Source organism: Triturus cristatus, chromosome 5_2 (genome assembly GCF_964204655.1).
Source record: "Triturus cristatus chromosome 5_2, aTriCri1.1, whole genome shotgun sequence".
Lineage (NCBI taxonomy): Eukaryota > Metazoa > Chordata > Amphibia > Caudata > Salamandridae > Triturus > Triturus cristatus.
In genome coordinates, this window is record NC_140588.1 from 67,784,367 (window position 1) to 67,810,866 (window position 26,500).

Sequence of the window (26,500 nt, forward strand, 5' to 3'; positions counted from 1 at the left end):
GTTGTTTCTGTTCCCATAATACTTGAGCGTAAGGATTTATCCACTACACTCAGAGGAAAGAAGATTGTGGTCAACTTCTAACTGTAATGGTCTTTTGTGATTCAGAGAGGAAATTATTTTACTGGGTTTCCAGGGCATATGGAGGACTGGCATGGTGTCTCTCTTGTCCGGCGTCCGGGAGAAGCATACTGCATGAGTTCTGATGGCAATGAAATATTGGCTGCCATGTCGGGTCAGGGTTGGCGGTATGATGGTGGAGTTATTGATTTTTCTCCCAGCCTAAGATAAGTCCTGTGGTTTCCTTTTCTTATTAAGGATATGAAAGCCAACAAAATCATAAAAAGAGGTCACCCAGAGCTGGAACAGGTGGCTGGCATGGCCCTAAGAGCCAAAGCACAAGCCAAGCAATTTAAAGAGACACCTTGCAAATCATAATGTAGACGACATCTAAAGGTTCAACGGTAATTTTATTTCAGTTAATAAAAACCATAGTATTTTACATAAGTAGATCCTTTAAAGGTGCACAGATGCTATATATATATATATTTTTAACCGATTTTCAACAATTTTATTTTATGCATTGCTAAAGTACATAAAATATACTGATACTATCAGCTGGGGACAATTATATGCATATAATCTTCTTATGATCTTTTTGTCAATTCATTAAAAGCCATTTTTGTATTTTCGTGTGGGTTATCTTTAGGCTTGAAGGAAATTGAATAATACTCTGCTCTTCCTGTGCCTCCCTATCTAAGTCACAATTATGTAATCCCTCTTCCAGAATTTGTGGATTTTAAGTTAGATTGTCTCTTCTGTTCAACAGCTGTTGCGGGTTATAATGAACAAAATGACTACCACACAAGCTTTCTAGAAATACCGAGTTTACATAATGTTCATCAAAGGCTTTGAAGTTATTAACTGCTCCGCTTTGATAACATTTCTCTAGTACCGGCCTTACATTATGTTCGCCAGTCCCTTTGCAGTCAATGGCCGCTTCTCTTTCAGATGAAATTGTATCCCACACAAGATTTCTGAAGATGCCGACATTACATAGTGTTAATAAAAGGCTTTGTAGTCATTAACCGCTCTGCTTGGATAAACATTCTGTGGTGCCAGCCTGCATTCTGTTCATCACTCCCCTCGCAGTCAATAGCCGCTCCGCGGTAACATTTTATAAAGACTACTATTATTTGTGGAGACTCTCCGTTCATACAAAATAGTAAGGCGACACGATCTGATACCATGCAAATTAAAAATTATTTTCAATAACATTTTTCTTTTTTGTTAATAAAAATCAAGCAGATCAATAGAATGTGTGTCAGACTTTCTTTATATAATCGGCAGTGTCTGCACTTTGTAGTCAATGGTTTTGGTTGCCATTTGGTGATGAATTCTAGTGTTTGACATAGGCCAAATCGTCAATGAAGTAACTTACTTTTGTAGAACGATCTAAGTAATGTTATAAGATATTTCTGGGGATGTGGCTCCCTGTAAGTATCAATCGTTGTCCAGGCATGCCGTCTTTTTTTAAACTCATCTTTGTCTTCAAGCCAAGACAATCTCCTCATTTGTTTGTTGATAACTTATTTAAAGGAGTAGTGTGGAAGTACTATATCCCATAACTCTTTGGCTTTCAGATTTTGTAATGTTGTGTCGAAAGCTCAGGTCCAGTGTTCGGATTTTGATGTGTGTTACTTTGGATTTCTTTCCATATCAGAGCACGCAGTGTATTTTTGCCAGAGGATCTTATTAATGTCATATATTTGATCAGTGAGTCTGTTTGTGCTAGGTTTTGATTTATTAGCCCTAATTCCAATAGAATTTGAGAGGGGGATGCGCTCTGTGGAAGCTGGAATAAAAGTCTAAAAATCTTATTTTGTGCTGAATTGAGGAAAGCCCCAAACTTACTTGGGTATGCTTCAGTGCCATAACAAAGTTTTGGAATGAACTTGGTTTGTATTGCAGCTAGTAAGGGCTGAAAGGTCGGACTTTGCAATATCCGATGTATTTGCTGGAATGCTGAGATCAGGGAGGCGATTCATGGTTTCAGTGTGCTCTGATGCAAATAATGTGACTGCTGGTCTTGTAGCCAAATGCCGAGATATTTGTATGATGTACCTCAGAGAATTGGTCCACCCCCAATGACCAGCTGCCCTTCTTATTTATTTTCCTGGCAAAAATCACTACTTGTGTTTTTGTGAGATTAACAGCCATTTAATTTTCGATGCAGTAGATGTTTAATTGGTTGAGTAGCCATTGTAGGCCCATCCCAATTAGATTCATCAGGACAATATCGTCAGCAAATTGTAATGAGGCCACTTTCCTAGATGCCAGTCTTGGTGGATGGGAGTTGGCTGTTTCTAACCAAGTGCTAAGATCCGCCAGAAACAGATTGTAAAGCACTGGCACCAAGACACAGCCTTGCTTCAGACCTCTCTTTATTGAGATTTTGTCTGTCAAGTTGGTATTTTGACCGAATTTAACCTGGGCCCAATTATTGGTGTACAGAAGGTGAATTACATGCAGTACGTTTTTGGGGATATCTCAGTTGCACAGCTTTTTCCATAATACATTAGGGCTAACGTGGTCAAAAGCTTTTGAGAAACCCACAAAACATGTGTATAAAAGTTGTTTCATTGGCACACATTTGTCCACAATCATATTTAGGGCAACCAAGTTCTAGACAACATCTAAAAATATGTCAAGACATGCTGCTAAGCTATACATCAATTATTTTTTGTAAAGGGATAACGCTAGACACTTTCAGTTATTGGTGCTCCAAAACTTTGTAGTTATGGTGAGTGAAGTACAGTGACGTAAAGTTGCTTGCCCAAGATACTAAACTTGACTTTAGTGTGGAAGCTGGGATTTCAGACCCGGCTTCTTATCACTAAGCCCAGTCTAACCCTATTATTTCAGGAGATGATAATGCTTTGTGCATACCTATTTTTCAAGGTCTGCATTTGTAAACTGTGTTCAACATGTTCAGCTAAATTTAAATTATGCAATTGACTTAATAAATGCACATGACACTAAGAAAGATTTCTAGAAATAAGTTAGGTAAACCATGTGTCATTCAGTCACAAAATATTATCTGCGCTTTTAGCATTAAGGTCTCCAACAAAATCAAGAGATAAACAAGCACTTGCAAAGCTAACCGTTCTGGCCTTGGAAAGCAGGAGCGGTCATTTTTTCCAATTATTTTTTATTGTACATCTAGGGGGCTTCTGAGAATTCAACACAATTGCAGAGTAGATTAGACTAACTCAGGAGTGAATGAGAGATCATGCTCTATTAGTGATTTGCTGATCAATGGTCAATTAAATAAGTCAATAGTTCCTTTCTACACAGTTGAAGGCATCACAACTGGGTGTAAATGTCCTATGTCTATATCTGGGAGAGTAAACTACATTGGGGTTAAATTTCTAGGTTCAGGACTTGTTATCCCTGTTAATTGTAGAAGTGGTTACTTTTTCGCCTCCTACATATCCTTTTAACACCCCCATGTCTGCCTTAATCCACAAAACATAGATCTCTGAGAGCATACTTTTTGGGGAGAGTGAGAGTAATTCAGGGAGGGCTGTAGTCTCCTGGGTATTTTCGTTATCAATTGCAATGCAATTCTTTTCAGTAGTATCCTCTCGGAAATAATTTCTTACATTCATGGAACCGATAGCCTGGGTTCTTGGATTTAAATAAAACTAAAGCAAGCTTCTAGTTGCCTTGAGGTAAGTTCTTTCATTTCGAAATTAAAATAGATTTTCCCCAAGGGCATAGTGTAATTGATGGATTTTTGGCATTTCCCATTGCTATAAACAGAAAGAAGATTAATTCCCTGGTTACTTATTGCTAATCTTCAGTATCCTTAGGCCTTAACATCCTTGTCACAGTCATTACTCATGAGGTACATCGCACCTCACAACAGGGCCAAAACTAGGACGTAGGAGGGTATATAACCTAGTCCTGCCCCCCTAGAGGTGGTATAAGTCATAGTTTACCCATATTCCTTCCTGAACTACAAAACCCAATGGAGGCTAGCAGGTCTAGGGAGAGAGAGTGGGCCATAATGACTGCCACAAAGACATTAAGGATAATGAAGATTACCAGTGAGTAACTGGAGCATTATCCCTACTTCCTACATTCTCGGCCCAGTCAAAATTCATGAGGAATACCAAAACTAAGCTGTAGAAAACAATACATTGTGAAAACAAATCACTACTGCTGTGCATGAAACAATTTAGTAATGAAAACTGAAATGCTGAAATACTAATTCCAAGACTTTGTGACCAAAACCATCATCGGCAACTCCTACTTCTTGAATTCTATAATAATTCTAAAAATTATGAGGAGTTGCCCATGTTCTTGCGCAACACATCTCTGCCAAAGAAATTCCTTTAAACTCAGCCCAAGTAGTTGCTACTCCTCTTGTTGATCTGCCTATGATTATACCAGGAAGTGGTACCTTCAAAACCTCATAGACCATTGAGATGCTATACCTAATCCATTATTTTATGGAAATTTTGGAAGCTTTGGTACCCTGATTCACTCCAGCAAAAGTAATAAACAACTAATTTGATTTCCTGAACCCCTTGGTACAGTCCAAATAAACGATAAGTGCACTTTACACATCCAAAGTATGTAGCATATTGTCCTCCTGAGAAGGAGGATTAGGAAAAAAAGAATGCAGAAAAACTTCCTGTTCCTTGTCAATGAAAGAAGGAACTTTAGGCAAAAAAAAACAGGATTTGTTTTTAACAAAACCCTGTCCTCCAAAAATCTCATCTCTGGGGTTTTCACAATAAGGCCCCAAATTTGAAAGCTGAGGGGATCGCTTCTTGAATACCACATTGAAAGTAAGCCATTTCAATTCTACTGAAGAAATACGTGAAAGAATAAACACCTATAAGGCCTTAAAACTGAAGGTAAGTCCCAGGATGGTAAAAATGGATGACAAACTGGTCTAGAAATAGAAAATATGCCTGAATCCTAACGGAAAATCATTCCAAGAATCCTGAAAGAGAATAGCCACCCATTGAACTCTTAATGTGACCACCATTAAACCTTTGTTGAAACCATCCAACAAAAACTGGCAAACCATACTTATGTCACATTTTATTGAATTTTTGATTTATCTAGACTGCTGAACTGCAATTGCTAAATTATCAGGAATCCCCTTGTTTCTCAGCCCAAACCTTTCAACTTCCAAAACAAAAGCTGTAGGTGATAAAGAGGAAAGCATTCCTGAGCTACCAGTGGAGAGGGAGCTAAGAGGATAATCCAAGGAGGGGCCAGAGCCACTGACTGAAGAAGTGGAAACCAGGATCTCCTTGGCCAAGATGAGACTGATACAATCACCTCAGCCCATTCCCTCTGAATTCTCAAAAGCAATCAGGAGATTAGAGGAAAATGAGAGAAAGCATAAAAGGGCCTGTGTTTTGCCTCTGAATAGTGAAAGCATCCACTCCCCAAGCTCCTGGAGTTGTAAACTGAGTATATGGGTTTATCAGTTGAGCGTTTGTGTGAGAGGCAAACAGGACTATGTAAGGATCTCCAAATCTGTGACAAATCTCCTTTAACACTGTCTATGATAGACAAAGGTTTCTTGAAGTTACAAAGTTCCTGTTCAATGGGTCTTCTTAGACCTTATCCTCTCTTCTGATGTATTTTGACAAAAGAGAGACAAGACACTTCTCTGTCAAGCCCCTTTCTTCATTGTCACCAGATTAAGGGATAATGATCTTGAACCCCCTTCCTGTTGATATAGGCCATTTACACGTTCCAGGCTGACTTGCAAAATCTTCAACGCCTCCTAGATTGTTGACAGTTCTCCCCAATTTGAAGAATGTTTTCTTTTCTTCCTTGACCATTTTCCTTGTGCTGACTCAATTAATAAAGTTGCTTCCCAACTGGCATTGGTTGCCAGTTTGTCAACACATAAGAGAGTTTGGTATTGAGAGGAAATCCTTTGGTCAAAGAGGACGCCTTTATGAGTTGAAGAGAGATCCTTTTTGTTACTGGAATTTTTCTGTCATACTCCATTGATTCAGGTCTCTAGTATTTCAGTAAATTAATTACTAATGGTCTCATATGCGTTCTTGCACAAGGAACCAAAAATACACAAGAGGTCATGTGACCTTGCACTCTCTGCACTCTCAATCAGAGCCTTGCTGATGCTTCCTTCTGTTTCAAGTGATAACACAAGGACTCTGTGAGTTTCAGTGCTCTGATCTGTGGCAGATAAACCATACCCTTTTTTGTCTTGAACAAAACCCCTATAAAGTTTTTTTCTTGTGTTGGATTCAGTTGACGTTTTTCATAGTTGAGAATGAGGCCATGATTCTTTAGACAATTTTCCATGATCCTTACTCCCTTTAGAGTCTTTTCTTTTGGTTTGGCTACCTGAAGCCAGTTGTCGAGGTACAAAAATACTTGAAACACCTGAAGGCTTTGAAGATGAAGGGAAGCTCCCAAAGTGGCCATTATCTTTAAGACTCTGGGGCAGATTTGATTTCAAAAGTTAATACCTGGATCTGATAATGCAAAAATGCTGAACCTGAGATACTTCTGGGGTTCTACTGCAATCAAAATGTAGAAATAAGGATCCACCGGATCCAGTGTTACCATGTAAGTCCATGTATGCACTAGAGGGATTATTTACTGTGAGGATTCCATCTATGTAATTCTTTCACATCTGTTACAGGGCAAAACCGCCTGCAATTTTAGGAACTAGAAATATCCTGAAGTAGATGCCACTCCCCTGTTCCTTCTCTCCCATCCTTCTAATTGCTTTCCTCAATATTAGAGCTTGAATTAATGTCTTCAGAGCATCTTTTTTTGGTTGTTAGATGAGTCTTGTGTATGAATGGTCCCAGTGTCTAGAGGAGTTGAAAGAGACTGTATTAGCTATCCTTTCCCTACTATATTCAGGACACAGATTGCTTACTTTGTTTCTGGAAAGTGAGCAATTCTTTCTCCAACTGGCCATTCCTGACCATTTATGGCATTATCAGAACATCAATTATTTCCTAGGTGGAGAGGATCTGTTTCTGGAATCAGTCTTGTATGATTTACCTCCTTTGGAAATTACCTTTTCCAGAGTTCTTTCCCTCGTCTTTTTGCTGGTCTCCTTCATTGTTTTCTGCTGATCTAGGTGCAAGTCGTAGGACTTTTGAGCCTGTTGGACACTGCCATTCAATGCCAAAGTGCTGTGCTTGTCAAATACATACTGATGGTTGGTGTATACATGATTGGCTGATTCGAGTTAGCTGTAAATCCCGTGTGTAGGGGTAAGACATATACTCAGGGTACGTACCTCGAATGCACCTCCGTAGGCCTGCAGCACTGGTTGTGCCATCCGCAGAGGTAGCTCATTAATTATGCCACAGGTTTGCTCTGGTGGGGCCTGTGTTTACAGGTTGCTGTTACTCGGCTTGGCAGTTAAAAAGCTATGTGCCAAGATTCTGCATGTCTCTTGCTATATCAAAGTTCTCCCTGGGGACAGGGTGCAGTGTCAGGAAGAGGTAGGGCATGTGCACATGTGCGTTACATGCAAGGGTCATGAATCGCATCAGATGGCTTGTTCGGTACAATGGGGCCTGCTTCTCGCATTGAATTAGCATGGGGTAATGTAGGGTAAAGCTATTAAGCAGGATTCCCTATATGCAGAATAGTAAAAGTTTGGTGTTTATCGATGAGTTTTTAATGGTGAATCCGCTTCGGATATTGCATGTGGATTCAACATTCCGTGTGGAAATGTCACTTGGGAAAGTGGGCATTTTGATGCTCATGGCTCTGTGTGCCTGTCGGCCTGTCTCACTTTCACATGTGGGTGCTGTGGGGACAGCTACATCTGTGCATTCCTGATAGAAGGCCATAAACTATGGGCTCAAGGGAAACTGCAGACCTATGACTCAGAGGTGCGTTTTGGGAAGGTTAAGTGGGGGTGGAATTGGTACCTGCATTCCAAGGGATAGGGTCTTGGCCCCACTAAAGATAGTGATCAGACCTCCCTGGGTAGGATGGCAGACAGGACAACATTTAGAGAGGGCCTGTGCATTTCAAAGGTGGCCTTTTGAAAGGATTGGATTTGAAACCATACTTTACTGGTTCAATGCTGGGACATTAACAGAAGGGATCATTAGGGCAGGAGGGACTGCAACTGGATTATCTGCAGACCTGTGGTGACTTGGAGCTTGTTGTGCTCCAGGAAAGGGACTATCACTTGGTGGATTTTGCCTGGACATTGCTGGCCTGCAGCTAAGTACCAATTGTTGTGCCCAGGGTCCCTAATTACTCTCCAAGGGCCTGTTGGCTGGCTTCCTGTTCACAAGACCCCAGGAACACAAAGGATCTCCCTGCTTCCACGAGATCGTAAGGACCGCGAAGGGTGTGTCGGAAACAGGTAGAAATGATTGTCGATTGGGACAAGGACCGTCCTGACGCACACCATCATCACAATGTGCAGAGGAGTGTGCTCGTAAAGATCAGCAGCCCATCTGAGGTGCCGGGACGTGAGGAGTTTGAGGTGTGTGAGGGAAGCTTGCACAGTCAGAGGGACACGTACTTGCAACAAGGGGACCTGTACTGGCTTGCACTTCAGAGCATGTGGTGTCTGAGGGGGTGTTAGGGGATCTGAGCCAAGGAGCTGAGACTGTCTTTGACCTTCAGATCGGGAGGCTGACAGTGCCTGACATCGCGGCCTCCATCCAAGGTCACTGGCTCCCTCTCCCTGACCCATGCTACAAGGTACTTTATTGTGGAGAACATGGTGAGAAGGAACTAGGGGTTTGGTTGTGCATAGTGGATGGAACTAAGGGCCTGATTTCTTTTTTTTATTAATCTGTTTATTAGTTTCAACAATAGAATCACATACATGTTCCATAAGACATTCCGAATAATTGCTTAATACGTCAGTACAGTTGCGCAGGAGAGAATAATCACAATCACAATATTCCAGTATCTCGTTCTTCACCTTGCTGCATTTCCAGTTCCACCGATGGAGAAACACATAGATTACCATGATATATATTCCATTTACCCCATTTCCTATCTCATTTTTTCAGACACCCTCGTGACTTGAATACTTACGTCTCTCTGCATTCATGCACTTATCAAACTCTTTCACCCACATTCGGGGAGAAGGTGTTTCTATTGCTCCCCAACCTCTCGTAATTTCCCGCTTAACCAGGGTATAGCCTTGTGTGGTCAGTTGTTGTTCCACCTCTGTAAGGTCAGTCGGTGCCCAGATGTTAAGTAGACCTAGTTGCGGTGTAAGGATTATTTCTTTCCCCAGGGCACTCTGGATGTGAGTTGTGGCTCCCTCCCATATTCGCCTCAACTCGGGGCATTCCCAAATCATGTGATAGAAGATAGCAGGTTGTTGGCAGCCCCTAAGGCAGAGTGTGTCTAATCTAGCGCCAATCTTTGCCTAGGTAACCCCTGTCATGTTTGATCTATGTAAGATTCTAAGTTGTATCAGTCTGAGGCGGAGGGTAATAGCTGCTTCTCTGGGGGACATTAATGCCGTTTGCCAGTCCTCATCGTCAGTGGGTCCCAAGTCTCTCTGCCACTGCTCTTTAAGTTTGTGGAATGTGTCAGGTAGGTTATTGCATAACTTTTTATAAGTTAGTGATATGGCTTTCAAGTACAGCGGCCCATCGAGCAGTCGATTTTCTAATGGTGACGACTCCGGTATGTCTGTGAGATCAGGTAGGGCATGCCTAACTTGCAGTTATCTGATCATTTCCCCTTGGGCCATGTCATATTTCTCCCTTAGCTCCTCGAACCTAAGGATTGAACCTTTTTTAATTAAATCCCTATAGTATCCCACTTATCAAAGCCAGGTTGGTGACACCGGTGCCCCAATCTCTGTGTATACCACAGGGGTGTGGATTTTGTAATTATATTCGACCATCCCAGACGGGAATTTGCCTGATGCCAAATCGTTATAGTGTGTGAGGTGGGCCCAAAATATCACTTTTTGCTAACTTTTGAGTAAAGTGTCCCCAAGTATCCCATTCGTCCAGTTTGATACCTATCCAGTAAATGAGCAGGGTCAATAGGGGAGCAATATATCCAGTGATTTACTACAACTAGTTGCGATGCCCAGTAATAGAGCCTAAGGTCTGGGAGGGCAATTCCCCATCATACCACCCCTTTGTCAACTTTTTCATTGCAATACGTGGTGCTCCCTCGTCCCATAGCAGCGTCCGGACTTCACTGTCTACTCCCGAGAAGTAGGCATCCGGAATTCGATGTGGGCAATTTTGCAGGATGTAAAGAAAGCGAGGGAGGGCCAACATCTTAAAAAGGGCAGGTCAGCCCACCAACGAAAGAGGTAGAGATTTCCAATGTTTCACATCTGCTCGCAGCCTGGCCAGAGATGGTGCTAGGTCACGGTCATAAAAAAGGGTGGGATTTGAGGTTACATATACCCCAGATATCGGAAGCCATCCGTGGCTACTTCTATATTGCACCCCTCAGGAAGTTGCGGGACAGGATCGCGGAGCACAAATAACACCGACTTGCTACAATTTATGGCGTATCCGCAGTATTTCACAAAATTTGTGAAGATGTTTAAGAGGTCATGGTCCTGCAAACTGCAGCCATACAGGAATCGATCTAGCACCAAACTGAAACAGAGTATTGGTCACTTCCCCCTTAACATTTTTCACATTCGTTGCCAGTGTCCTTCTTTCTTGGTGGCATCAGGTTCAGCCCCACATAGATTTTATCCTTGTTTTACTGCAAGTTCTGTGATGAAATGGCATGGTCAGTAGGGTGACCAGATGTCCCAGATTAGCCAGGACAGTCCTGTTTTTTTGAGGACTGTCCCGGTGACCCGACACATTGCAAAAATCAGAGTCTCTCGCCTTCCATTTCATGTCCTGTGATGCCCAAAGAAAGAAGGGGGGGTAGCATTGCTAGACTTTCAATTATATTTTCAGGTGGCACAACTACGGGTGGTGATGGAATGGACCCGCTAGAGAATCCAATAAGCACTGGTTCCACATGGACAGGGCAATCGTTGGGCGAACGATATGGGACGTCCTGTGGAAGCCGAAGGCAGACAGGCCGACAAACACATACCTCAGCACGCCCAAGCGTACCACACTCACGGTTTAGGACCAAATCACGAAGAGGGAGGGATGGACATCTTTTCCCTCTCCATATGCCCCAATCCAATTCAACCCGGCCTTCCTGCCAGCACTGCGCAAGGGGCCCTTTGACTGTTGGAGGGTGGGGGCTGCTTAAAACTTTCAGACCTATTCCAAAACTTTAGGCAAAAAGCATAAACTACGGCTGACCACAAGTTTAGCACTTCAAATCCCAATTTTTGAGGTAAAAATTCAGTTCCTGTGCACAAATCTTCCGGAGTACGCCGTAGGTCGACTCCACTGTAGGCCAGTTATGTGAAAGAAAAGCAAAAGGGGAAGGTGCACCAGTAAGAAGTCCAGGTCCAAACAATATCTTTGGTATATCCTTTTAATTTTCTTGTAAAAAGACTCACAGCCAACGCGTTTCGTTCCACACTGGAACTTCTTCAAGGCAAAACAGTATTCTGTATGACAAACAACGTGATATGGGATGCAACGTAATGATGTCCCACATATATGAATAAAAATTCAGTTGTCAGTGTTCTGATGATAAGTATATCAATAATTGGGATATGTTTTGGTTTCGTTTTTTTTAAAATTCAAAAACAGAAAAGTCACCATGGATATACCAAAGATATTGTTTGGACCTGGACTTCTTACTGGTGCACCTTCCCCTTTTGCTTTTCTATTCCAAAACTTTGATGTGTTGACATTCGAGAGCTGCAAAAGAGACTTCCAGGTGGCGCACAGCGAGTACTATCACTACCTCCAGCTTAAGCATTGTATCTCACTACCACACATAAGAGAAGCAGCCACTAGGGAACTTACGACCATGAAGAGACTGGTTCTAAAAGCGGGTATCATGAAAGGGGCAATCTTCTCACTATATGCCATGCTATTAGCCACCCTACATACTACACGGGCACGCTACATGTCCTTTTGAGAACAGGTGCTGGGAAGGGTTATCTCTGATGAGGAATGGAAACACGTTCGCGGTGATATTACTAAGAACAGCCAATCAGTTGCTTTGAGGGAGGCACATTACAAGACACTCGTGGACTGGTACCTCTACCCAACTAAACTCGAACGGATCTTCCCTGACACCTCAGATCTCTGCTGGCGGGGCTGTAGTGTGCAGGGGGATTTCCGCCACATTTGGTGGGACTGCCCTGGTATCAGGCTGGGGTATCCCATTCCGACAACTATAGAAGGGACACTACTGGGCATTAGAGACCCTGCCTTGGAACAGCAAACAAAAGCCGACAAGGCCATCATGTGGGCCTGTCTGGGGGCAGCAAAACTCACGATAGCAGCCGCATAGAAAGAGAAAGACGCTCCGGCGATATCATTGTGGCATGCCCACCTGTGGAGAATTCTATCTATGGAATGCCTCGCTGATTTCTTACGGGACGACTATAAGAACGTTGAATACAAATGGGGCCCATTGGCCACTTATCTGTCCAGTGGTTTTCCCTCAGCAGTGTGCCCACCCTCTTCAAGGACAATGCATCGTTTTCCATTTTAATCTCCCCAATGAGGGTTGGCTGACACACTCATCATTCTCTTAGGAACCGTAGCCCTACGTCTATTTCCCATACAAATCCACCACCACCACGGGAGGGGAGAAGGGAGGGTGTTTTGTTTTTTTGATTCGGTCTCTCTTTTCTTTTTCTGTTTAAGGGGTTACCCTTAAAGTTGAATGTTCAAAAACAGGCATCTTCTCCTGTGGCTGCAGGGGGGTTGTAATAGACCTTGTGACACGTGAATCTGGACTATAATTAGCTGGATGTCTGAACCCAGGGTCCTACACACTCTACTGTATGCATGTTGTTACACTTGCTCATGATGCTGAAATAAGAGTCTCCTACTGTGCTGCACCATGTTTACATAGGAAAAGCATGTTTTGACTTGCCTATATCTTTGGCACCGTTTGACGAATCTTCACAACATTTTCCAAACATAGTGGACCAGTCATTCTAATTGTCCGTCGAAAGTTTCGGGGGGTTCCGTCAAGTGGGGGCTGAGAAAAAGGGGGAGTCAAAAAAAGTATGTTTTCCATGTTAATTCCTATAGACTCTTTAGACACGCCTGCAGCCTGAACTGCTGGACGGAATAACACCAAATTTGGCAGAACACTAACTTTTTTTCCATTCAGTAGTTGTTGAGAAATAAAAGGAAATCAATATTTGTTTATCTGAGAGTGTGACGAATTTGTGAATAATAACGAGCTCATTCAGAGCTCTGATTGGCTGCCAACACTTCATCCAGGAAGTATTGGCAGACATCTTGGGACTCTGATTTAGCTGTGTCTCAATAAAGACTTTAAAAAATACAAAAGGGGACTGGGTAAAAATACCCTGACCCTCTAGCTGTGGTGGTGGGACCCCGGCAGGGCAAGAAAGCATTTTTTCTTTTTGTTTACATAATTGTAAAATTCGCTGCAAAAATAAAAAATGATTTTGCTCTTGCACACAGGGAGCTGCATTTCCAGCAGCTCCCTGTGTGCAATTGCAGTGCCGGCTCTCACAAGAGGTGGGGAGCCAGCTGGGACCGCGGGGGCTTTAAAGCTCCCCCTGCGGTCCCTATCCTGCACAGTGGGTGACCTGGCTGGGACCAGGGCAACCAGAGATACATGGCTGGGCACCGGGGATGGGGCCCCTGGGGCCAAAATAGGGCTGGGGAGGGAGTCGCATGGCACCTCTCCCCCATTGAGTTGAGGGTGGGCCCCCGGAATGAGATGCCCAGGGCGTATGTGGCCAGAGAGGGGGTCATGTGTCCCCCCTCCCACTTTAAAGAATGTATTTGGCCTTGGGGAGGTTGGTGTCCTCGGGGCCCGGGGAGATCTGCACGGCCCCCCGCATATTTTTTAAGTTGGCTCCTGGGAGATGGTGGTCTCTGGGGCATATGAAAACCCCAGGAGGGGAGGTCCATGCGTCCCCCCTCCTTTGCTTCTAATAAAGCCCCAGGGTGGTGGCAGGCCCTGGGGCTCTTGGAGCTTAATGAAGGGGGGATCCCGCACCCCCACCTTAATATCAGTAAAGCCCTGTGGAGGTGGTGGTCCCCAGGGCTTATAAAGAGGCAAAACAGAGGGCAGAAAAACATTCATAAAAGGTGAAACAGAGAGCAGAAGAAAACAAGTAGAAAAGGCAAAACAGAGGGTAGAAAAATTAACAGGAGAAGCAAAAGAGGACAAAAAAACAAGCAGAAAAGGCAAAACAGAGCAGAAGAGGGCAAAACAGAGAGTGCTCAGACACTCCCACACCTACTCACAGACCCACTCAGAGACTCAGCACCCACTCACAGATCCTATGAGACACTCATACACCTACCCACAAACCTACTCAGAGACTTATGCATCCACTCACAGACACACCCAGAGACTCACACACCCAGTCACAGACTCACTAAGACTCATGCACCACTCACAGACTCACTCAGAGACTCATGCAACCCCCACAGACTCTCTGAGAGACTCATGCACCCACTCACAGACCCACTAAGAGAATCAAGCACCCACTCACAAACACACTCAGAGACTCATGCACTCACTCACAGACCCACTCAGAGACTCATACACTCAGTCACAGACCCACTCAGACTCATGTACTCACAGGACCATTCACAGACAGACATACCCACTTACAGACTCACTTAGAGACTTATGCACCCACTTACAGACCCACTCAGATACTCATGCAGCTACCTCAGACACCCACTCAGGCACTCATGTACCCATGCAGACACTCATACACCCACTCACAGACCCACTTGAGTATTCACACACCCACCCATAGGCCCACTCAGACACTCATGTACTCACAGACTGACTACCACACACATAGATGCACTCACAACCCCACTCATTCTCTGATATCTACTCACAGACCCACTGAGACACTCACTCAGACACTCATTCACCCATCAGTGAGACACTTATTTAGCCATATCCAGGTCCACTCAGACACTCACCCACCAATTGAGATATTATCGCACTCACACATCCACTGAGACGCTCATGCACTCACGCACTCACTCATACACTTACTCTCAAAGGTTATAGGTCACAGTTAGGAAATATAATTTTGAAACCTTAGAAATTCACTTTAAAAAAAACAACAGTTACAGGGACATTATAGTTAGGAAATAGAATTTAAAAAAATGTAGAAATTCGCCGAAAAAAGCAAAGGTTACAGCGTTGTCATAGCTAGGAAACAGAATTAAGAAAACCTCAGAAATTTACTGAGAAAACCAAAGGTTACAGGGACATTATACTTAGGTTCGGATTTCACTCACGCAAAACCATAGAAATGTAGCAATTATAGATACCTGAGCTAACTATAACTTACGCCCCTGAAATCCACTGCTTATTACCTCACATTTTACATTACTCATGACATGGTCAATGACATCACTGATGACATCACTGATGTCTTAAATGACATCACTGGTGACATCATCCACAGAGCCACCCTTACCCCATACAACCTCTCCTACACCCACTCCCACAGAACCCCTCACATACCCCATTCACAGACCCATACCAGTACTCACATAACCAATCACTCATCTAGAGAGCCACTCACACATCCACATTTTCATACTGCCACTCACACACCCACTAACTCACCCATACAGCCACTCATGCACCCACTCACTCACCAATACAGCCACTCACACATCCAGTCATACAGACATAGACACTTACACACCCACTCATAAAACCTTGCAACCACTCACATACCCACTCGTTTACCCATAAATAAACTCACACAGCCAGTCACTCGCCCCCACACAAGTACTCACACACCCACACACTCACCCATACAGCCACTCACTCCTACTCAATCACCAATACAGCTAGCCACACACCTACTCATTTACCCATACAGGCCCTCACTCACCCATATAACCACTCACTTACCCACAGAACCACTTACATACCCATACAACCACTCACACACCCTTGCAGCCACTCACAAAGACATTCACTCTCAAATGCAGCCACTCACACCCATTCACTTCCCTATACACACACCCAAACAGCTACTCAGTCACTCATGCAGCTACTCACATACCTATGCAGTCACTCTGACAGTCAATTTCACCTCCATACAGCCACTCACACACCATAAAGCCACTCAGACATCCACTCAAACACTGATACAGACAGTCACACAGCCACTCAGATGAGTTATGTTAGAAATAGTATGACTAATTACTAGTACAGAAATAATGGTAATTTAACTTATGCTGTACCTTAGTATATATCTTTAAGTGCCAAAAATGTTTATGGAACATACTCACAGGATTATGTCATAACATAAACCAGCATGTGTATTTGTAAAGTGCACGTTCACCCCAAGAGTATCTCGGCACTGAATAACAGATGTTTATTGTTACCCAGCTCAATGGTACTCATTTTATCGACCTCAAAAGGGTGAAAGGCTGAGTAGACCCGCCGGGATTGTAATCAGTGATGTAATTTGCGATGTCATTAGTGATGTCACTGACCATGTCATCAGTGATGTAATATGTGAGTTCATAAGCAGTGCATTGTAGGGTGCAAACTATAGTTATCTCAAATAACTATAACTGCTAAATTTCTATGGTTTTGCACAAAATAATTCTGAGCCTAAGTATAACGTCCCTGTAACTTTTGTTTTTTTCAGTGAATTTCTAAGGTTTTTTTAATTCTATTTCCTAACTATAACATCTGTGTAACCTTTGTTTTTTTCAGTGACTATATAAATATATATTCACTGAAAAAAACATAGGTTTCAGGGACATTGTAGTTAGAAATTAGCATTTGAAAAACCTTTGAAATTCACTGAAAAACCATAGGTTTTACAGACGTTATAGTTAGAAATTAGCATTTAAAAAAACATTGAAATTCACTGAAAAAACCATAGGTTTCAGGGACGTTATAGTTAGTTGGACATTTCCCTTGTACAAAACCAGAGAAATTCCACCGTTATAGTTAGTTCAGCTAACTATAACTCGCGACCCCGTATTGCACTGCTGATGACATCACATATTACATCATGCATGACATGGTCAGTGACAAAAGCATGCTTTCTGGACCAAGACCTTTCTCCCTGCCAAATTTGGCGTAATTCCGTTCAGCAGTTTGACCTGTAGCCTTGTCTAAAGTTTCCTATGGAAATTGCATGGATAAAACACGTTTTGGGACCCCCCGTTTTTCTCAGCCCCCCCTTGACGAATCACCCCCAAACTTTCAAGATAGAAGCTGATCTGAAAAGAGGAACTTTTTGGAAAATTTTGTAAAGATTCGTCAAATGACACCAAAGTTATAAGCACATCAAAAAAGGCTTTTCCTATGGAAACTAGGTTCTAACTATAACTATCTACTGGTGACCGCCAGTAGATAATATATATATATATATTGGTGGGAAACCGTGAAAGATATATATATATATTATTTTTTTTAATTATTTTCACTGAAAAAACCATAGGTTTCAGGGACGTTATAGTTAGTTGGACATTTCACTCGTACAAAGCCATAGAAATTCCCCGTTATGGTTAGTTCAGCTAACTATAACTCGCGCCCCCGCAATGCAATGCTGATGACGTCACATATTACATCACTTGTTAGATTTGGGGGTCTCAAGTTGGCATAGGTAGGTACCTGAGACAAATAGGGACCCTTGCATCCAGTCAGGGTAAGGAGGTACACTTCTAAAATAATCCCTGCTCACCCCCTTGGTAGCTTGGCACAAGCAGGCAGGCTTATCTCAGAGGCAGTGTGTAAAGCATTTGTGAACACATACAGTAATACAGTGACAACACTACAAATGGACACCACACAGGTTGTATTATAAAAATAAGTATTTTTATATAGACTTATATAGACTTAACACAAGACCAAACGAAAAAAATCCACAATACTGTACTCAAAAATAGTTTCTCAAATGTTATAAAATAGCTCAGTTCTCTCAAGTTGTAAATGCGACACTTTACTCTCAATGTACCTTAGATGCGTAGCGCAAAGAAAACAAAAGGGTTGCAGGGAAGGTGATGCGTTGGTTCCTTACACGCAGGGGAGTGGATGCGTTAGTTTCTTACTGCTGCACAGGGGAGTTGATGCTCGCTTCCTTACTGTGTGGGGAGTTGATGCGTCGGTTTCTTACTGCTCTCCGGTGCGATGCGACACGCTGGCACCTCGATGCGATACTCTTCTCTGGTGCGATGCGACAAAATGGCATCTTGGTTGCGATGCGACAACGTTGGTGTGATGCGTGCACGCCCGACGGCCGAGCGGCAACTCGATGATCTTTGGAGCCGCGACAGGCCCTGCGACGCGTTTCTCTGGTGATGCGACGATGACCTCTGTGGCAGCGTCCCGCTTCTCCAGCGATGCGCTGCGCTTCGATGATGACAGCGGCAGCTCACTTCCTCAGCGATGACAGCGGCTGCAGCAGCAACACGCTTCTTGTTGTTGCGCCGCGCTTCCAGCAACACGCAGTCTCTGAGAAGGCCCAGCACAACAGCAGGCACTTCAATTCCCAGCAAGGGAAGTCAGGGGGGAGCTGGTTGGTGAAGTCTTGTATCCCTGAGACTTCAGGCAGTAGACAAGCTCTAGTTCAAGCCCTTGGAGATTTTTCTTCAAGTTGATAGAAAGAACAGCCCTTTTGTCCTGTTTGGTAATGAAGCAACCACTGCAGGTCAACCCCCAAACACACAGCACAGGGGTAGTCTCTTCCTTCAGCGTCCTGGTTCTTCTCCTCAGCAAAGGTTTGTCTTGATTCCCAGAAGTGATCTAAAGTTCTTGGGTCTGGGTCCCAATATTTATACTCCTTTTCCCTTTGTTCTCTGAAGACAGAGAGGCCTTTGGCTAGTCCACACCAGTTCTGGTCAGTCCTGGAGCACTTTGTTGACAGGTCTCCTACATTCCTTTCACAGTGCAGGGCAGGGCAGGGACATCGGACACACCACAGGAGGTGGAGCCAGCATTGTGGAGGGAGGTCCCAGCCCTATTCAGGTCCCAGGTGAATCTAGATGCAGATCTCTCTATTCAGCCTTGTGCTGACTCACCCTGTCTCCTGGAATCCCCCAGCCCCTGTCACTCAAACTCCAGACAAGGAATACACAGCCTAGCAGAGGCAGGTTTGGATGGTTAGACAAGAAAATACCTACTTTCTAAAAGTGGTATTTTCAAACACAGAATGTTAAAACCAACTCCACTAAAAGATGTATTTTATCATTCTGAGTTCAGGCATATTAAACTTGAATTTCTACCATGTTCCCTGAGTCAGTTAGGATTATAAAATGTAATAATCAAACTGCACATTCTATGGGGAATAGGTAGCCTTGCAATAGTGAAAAACAAAAATGGCTGTAATTCACTATTAGGACATGCCACATACACCAGGGCATGTCCTACCTTTTACCTACAATGCACCCTGCCCTTGGGCCTACCATAGGGTGACTGATATGTATAAAAGGGAAGGTTTAGGAACTGGCAAGTGGGTGCACTTGCCCAGTCAGCATGGCAGTACCAGACTGCACACAAGATCTGCAATAGCAGACCTGAGACATACTTTTCAAGCTGCTCTGGTGGGTGGCACAATCAGTGCTGCAAGCCCACCAGCAGCATTGGTTACAAGCCCTGGGCACACGCAGTGCACTGTACTAGGGTTTGACAAGCAAGCCAATCATGGAGTCACTAATCCATACATCAATTTACCATAGGGAGCACTTGCACTGTGGCACTGAACAGCAGTGGCACAGTGCCCAAAGCATCAATAACCAGCAAAAATACATGAGGCAACAGCAAATGGAAGGGAGACCCACGCCAATGGTGCCAGGTCTAACATCACTCATGACATGGTCAGTGACATCACTGATGACATCACTGATGACATTTCAAATGACATCACTGATAACATCATCCAGTGACTGTGTGTTTCTGTAAAGTTTAAATATGTTTAATATATATAGGGAAAGGTGTATTGAAGAATGAGTGGGTGTATAAGTGTCTGAATGGATGATTTAGTAGGTACATGACTGACTCTATAAGTGAGTGATTAAACGTATCTCACTGAATGCATGGGTTTGTGACTAAACTGTGTGAATGTCTGTATCCGACTGTCTGTTGTTTCTGAGCGGCTGCATGGGTTTGCGAATAGCTGCATGAGTGTCTATATGGGTTATTGATTGGTTGTCTGAGTATCTGTATGGGTGCCTGAGTGTTTGTGTGGGTGGTGTGTGTGTGACTCTGTGTGTAGATGTGTGAGTGGGTGATTCACTGGGTGCATGGTTTCAAGAGTGCATCTGTGATGGACTGTATGGGTGGGTGAGTATGTGTATGGGTGTGTTAGTGAATGTATATCTCAGTGGTACATGTGTGAGTAACTACATATGTGAAAGGCAGTATATATGTGTATTAGAGTATATAAATGGCTATAAGGGAGAGTGTGCGATTGTGAGAGTGGCTGTATGGATGAGTGTGTGCTTGTATCAGTGATTGTATAAGAGCATAAGAATGTGCAAGTATTTGTATGAGTAATTGAGCTGGTGTGTGTATAACTGTATAGGTGAGTAAATGACAGTGTGCTTAATTTTTTGCATGACTGACTAGGTGTGTGGGTACATGGATGAGTGGCAGTGTGTGAGTGTCTATATAGGTGTATGAGTGCATATGATAGTCCTGTACTGAGTGACCATAAGTATGAGTGACTGAACGGGTGAGTGAGTGGATGTGTGTGTAAACCTAAGAATCAGGGAGTGGGTATGTAGTTATTGGTGTTGGAGTGTCTATGGTTTTGAGAATGGCAGTCTGTAATTTAGAGTAGGTTTATCAAAGGTTATATTAGGGTGTAAGAGATGCATCAAATTATCACATGGATGATGTCATCAGTGATGTCATTTGAGATGTCATCAGTGATGTCACTGACCATGTCATGAGTGATGTAATCTGTGATGTCATCAGCAGTGCATTGCGGGGGCGCGAGTTATAGTTAGCTGAACTAACTATAACGGGTGAATTTCTATAGTTTTGTACGAGTGAAATGTCAGACTAACTATAATATCCCTGAAACCTATCGTTTTTTCAGTGAATTTCTAAGGTTTTTTAAATGCTCATTTCTAACTATAACGTGCCTGAAACCTATGGTTTTTTCATTGAATTTCAAAGGTTTTTTAAATGCTAATTTCTAACTATAACGTGCCAGAAACCTATAGTTTTTTAAGTGAATTTCAAAGGTTTTTTTTAAATGCTAGTTTCTAACTATGCCTACAGAGGTAGGACATGTGAAGAAAGAAGAAAAAACGCACAGAAAGAAGCAAAAGAAATGCAGAAAGAAGCAACAGAAGTCCACAAAGACGAAGAAAAGTGCAGGAAGAAGCAAGACATGTGCAGAAAGAACCAACAGAGGAGCAGAAAGAGGCCTTGTTGCGAAATCATCCTGTGCCCACAACTTTTTCAGATGGGTACTGGTGGTAACTGACTCTGACTAACCGGGCCTAGAGCCAGTGCTATGCTAAAAGACACTTAAAATACAGTGAAAATACCTACATACACTAGGGAACACTAAGCGTTGGGGTACCCCTGTGATTAGCATGACCTCCTCTGTTAGGCCCTAGTACATTATAGGGCAGGGGGATTAAAACTACCTCTAAATCAGAAGTGCAGAAATATGCTACTTTAAGTAGTAGTCGCGTTTGCAGAGTGGTGGAGAAAGGGTGCTGGGCGTCCAACCAACGCTCAGGAATTCCACTGCGTAGGACTTACAGGAGGTACCAGGAGGGATTCTTGGCCACCAAACTCCCTCAAGACTATTTTGGACTTTAGCTCCCATCCCATAGTCTGCCACGAGGCACGTTTGCAGAGTGGTAGAGAAAGGGGGCCATGGCCTCCAAGGATGTCTTAGCAATCCCACTGTGTGGGACTTACTGGAGGTAACAAGAGAGGTAGTTGGCTCCCAAGGACATCCTTGGGGGCCAACTTCCCAAACTATTACCTCCAGTCAGTCCCACACAGCAGCACTGGTAAGTACTCGTACCAGGCCACACCCACTTTGCCCACCACTCTACAAACGCACTCCCTGGCATGCTCTTGGATGGGGATTGAAGTCCCCTTCACTGCTGGGGGTCCTTTAGGGGCCAACTAGCCTACCTTTTACCTCCAGTAAGCCCCACGCAGTGGGATTGTGAGAGGTACACAAAGGTCATGCCCCCTTTCTCCACCACTCTGCAAACGCGCCCCCTGGCGCATTGTAAGTTGGGGGATTAAGTCCACTTGAATCCTGAGAGTCCCTGGGGTCCAATTAGTGCACCAGGTACCTCCAGTAAGCTCCACAGAGCTGCGTTGCAGAGAGGTGTAAAAAGGGGAGTGGCCTAGCCTACCTCTCTGCAACACAGCGCAGTGGCGCTTACTGGAGGTACATAATGGGGTTGTTGGCCCCCAGGGACCCTCAGGGTTTAAGAGGAATTAATTCCCCAACTTAAAACGCGCCACAAGGTGTGTTTGAACACGTCCCCTCAGGCCCCGCCCCCTCCCTTCACCACTGTGCAAACGTGCCCGTGGCGCATTTTAATTTGGGAGATTAGGTCCCCTTGAATCCTGAGGGTCCCTGGGGTCCAACTAGCCCACTAGGTACCTCCAGTAAGTGCCACAGAGCTGCGTTGCAGAGAGGTGTAAAAAGGGGCATGGCCTGGACCACCTCTCTGCAGTGCAGGCCTGTGGCACTTACTGGAGGTACCAGATGGCCTAGTTGGCCCCCAGGGGCCATCAGGATTGAAGGGGAATTAATTCCCCAACTTAAAACGCGCCACAGGGCATATTTCCATACATGTCATCCAAAGGCCCCGCCCCTCCATTCTCCACTGTGCAAACTCGCCCCGTGGAACGTTTTAAGTTGGGGGATAAAGTCCCCTTGAATCCTGAGGGTCCCTGGGGTCCAACTAGCCCACGAGGTACCTCCAGTAAGTGCCACAGAGCTGCGTTGCAGAGAGGTGTAAAAAGAGGCGTGGCCTGGACCACCTCTCTGCAACGCAGGCCTGTGGAGCTTACTGGAGATCCCTGGTTGACTAGTTGGCCCCCAGGGGCCCTCAGGATTGAAGGGGAATTAATTACCCAACTTAAAAAGCGCCACAGGGCGTGTTTGCACACATGTCACCTCAGGACCCGCCCCGCCCCCTCCCTTCACCACTGTGCAAACACACCCCGTGGCGCGTTTTAAGTTGGGGGATAAAGTCCCCTTGAATCCTGAGGGTCCCTGGGGTCCAACTAGCCCACCAGGTACCTCCAGTAAGCGCCACAGAGCTGCGTTGCAGAGAGGTGTAAAAAGGGCGGGGCCTGGACCACCTCTCTGTAACGCAGCTCTGTGCCACTTACTGGAGGTACCTGGTGGGCTACTTGGCCCCCAGGGACCCCCAGTATTGAAGGGGAATTAATTCCGCAACTTAAAACGCGCCACAGGGCGCGTTTGCAGAGTGTTGCTGGGAGGGGAAGTGGCCTCTAGCACGATCGTGTCTTTTTTAAATTTTTTATTTTTAAGAAGGGTGCTGTTTGGCCCCCCTTACTTTCCTATTTTATGGGCCCTGGGGACCCCATCCCCCAGGGGCTCACCCCTATTTTTTTTTTATGGAAGGGGGCCGCGTGGCCCCCCTCCCGTGGCCATATTCGGCCCTTGGGACCCCATCCCCGGGGCATGGCCAGTGTTGTTTTTTTATATATTTGGAGGGGGCTGCGTGGCCCCCCTCCTCAGGCCATTTATGGCCCCGGGGACCCCATCCCCCGGGGCCAGCGTTTGCGTATTTTTAAAAGAATCTTTTAATTATGGGGGAGGGGGGATGCGCTGCCTCCCTTCCCGGGCCACTTCTGGCCCCGGGGACCCCAACCCCCGGGGCCTGGCCACTTCGTTGCGGACCGTGGGGGGAGCCCCAATGCCCCCACGGTCCCTGCCGGCTCCCCGCCTCCTGCGGGAGCCGGCATTGCTTTTCCACACGGGGAGCTGCTGACATGCAGCTCCTGTGTGGAAAAGAAATCTGGTTTGGATTTTGGAAGAGAGAGCAGATTTCCTGCTCTCTCTTCCAAAATCCAAACAGAGTTTGCTATGGAAGGGTGGGAGCGGCGAGGCTCCCGCCCTGCCTTAGCAAACAGCAGTGTCCCGGGGGTGGGCACCGAGGGACACTGCAGGAGCCGGCCCTGGGGGTGTGGCGGTCCCCAGGGCCATCACAGGCTCCAGGAGAGGGGCTACGCAGCCCCCTCCCATCACATGCACAGCCCCGGGGAGGTGGTGGTCCCTGGGGCTCAGGGGTCCGTTACAGACCCCTGCATTTAAATATTAGTGCCCCGGGGGGGGTGGAGGTCCCCGGAGTATGTGGGGGGGCCCCCCCACACAGGTGTATTTTCTTTTCAAAGCCCTGGGGGTGGCGGTACCCGGGGCAGCGGGGGGGCCATATGCCCCGCTAATTAATTAATAAAAGCCCCGGGGGTGGCGGTCCCCGGGACTTGGGGGGCTGCATGCCCCCCTGTAACTCATTAATATTGCCCCAGGGAGGTGGCGGTCCTCAGGGCAGTGTGGGGGGATTGGGCCCCTGGGACCTGGCCCACCCGGGGGCTTAAATACAATGAAACAGTATTTTTTTCTCAGCCGGATTTGCGCACCCAGCACGAATTCAGACGATTTCTTTTTTTTAATGCTTTTTTGGGCCCTGGGGGTCCTGGTGGGACCCCCGTGAGCAGGCCTAGGGGGTCAGGGTGTTTCTACCCCTCCCCCTTTTCTTGTTTTTTTGCGTTTGTTTTTCTGTTTTCTTGTGCCTCGGTTACCAAGGCACAAGATGGCTGCCAACACTTCCTGGTTTGGAGTGTTGACAGCCAATTAGAATAAAGCTCGTGGTCGGGAGGGTGCGCAGATCCTCCGTGCCTCTAAATATCAAATCTTTTATTTTTTGATTTTCTCAGCAACTACTGAACGGATTTACACCATTTAAAAAAGGTCGCTTTCTGAACCAAGCACTACCTTTTTGCCAAATTCGGTGTAATTCCGTTTTGCAGTTCGAGCTGTAGCCGTGTCTAAAGTTTCCTATGGGAAATTCATTTTTCAACCTCTTTTTTTTTAATTTCTCAGGAACTACTGAATGGATTTTTCACCATTTAAAAAAAAAGGTCTCTTTCTGAAACAAGGGCTACCTTTTTGCCAAATTTGGTGTAATTCCGTTCAGCAGTTAGGGCTGTAGCCGTGTCTAAAGTTTCCTATGGAAAATAACATGGAGAAAACACGTTTTAAGACCCCCTTTTTCTCGGCCCCTGCTTGGCGAATCACCCCGAAACTTTCAAGATAGGAGCTGACCGGAGCGGGCCTCAAGTTTTGAAAATTTCGCAAACATTCGTCAACCAGCGCTAAAGTTATTGGGAAAAAGATAAAACGCTTTCCTATGGAAACTAGGTCCTAACTACAACTATCTACTGCGACCGCCAGTAGATAATATATATATATATATATATATATATATATATATATATATATATATTATCTACTGGCGGTCGCCAGTAGATAGTTATAGTTAGGACCGTGTTTCCATAGGAAATCCGCAACATTCTATTTGGAATAACTTTGACGCCGATTGACGAATCCTCGCGAAATTTTCAAAATAGGTGGGGCGCTCCGCTCCTACCCTGAAAGTCTCGGGGGGATTCGTCAAGCGGGGGCTGAGAAAAAAGGGGGGTCCCAAAACGCGTTTTCCCCATGCAATTTTCAATAGGGACCTTTAGTCCAAGGTACAGCCCGAACAGCTGAACAGAATTACTTTAAATTTGGCAGAGAGGTAGTCCTCAGCTCAGGGATGTGCCTTTTGTATATATGGAGTCAATCTGTTCAGTAGTTCCTGAGAAAATTGCAGTTAAAAGCACATACATAGCTATAGCCGCGCATCGTGCGCGCACCGTGCGAGCACCCTAACGTGCGCGAGCGTAATTCTGATTGGTGGTTACATGTTAGTCAACGTTCGAATCGGTCGAAATCAGGAAGTGTCGGCCGCCATTTTGTTTGTTTTCAGTGCAAGAGTGAAAAAGGAAGGTGGCGAACGTGAAAAGGGGGCAGGGTAGAGAGTTCCTGACCCCCTAGCCTTTGTCAGGGGGTCCCTGAAGGACCCCGAAGGCAGAAAAAAACATTTTAATTTTGTTTTTTTTTAAATCGCGGGGGTGCGCGCACCGTGCGCGCATGGTGAAAAACCAAAAAAATAAGTAAATAAATTTTTAAAAAATTTAATACGTAGTTTATTGTAAAATAAATATATAAAAAAAATAATAATACATACATAACTTAGCATTTAAAAAACCGTACAAATTCACTGAAAAAACCATAGGTTTCACACACGCTATAGTTAGGAATTAGCATTTAAAAAACCTTGCAAATTCACTTAAAAAACCATAGGTC

The 26,500-nt window shown here is 44.7% G+C and overlaps 1 protein-coding gene across 1 annotated transcript in view; it reads right to left on the bottom strand.

Moving 5' to 3' along the window:
• LOC146822669 (uncharacterized) overlaps nucleotides 1-26,500 on the bottom strand; it is a 344,571-nt gene that overhangs the window by 302,074 nt on the left and 15,997 nt on the right. The window lies entirely within an intron of this gene.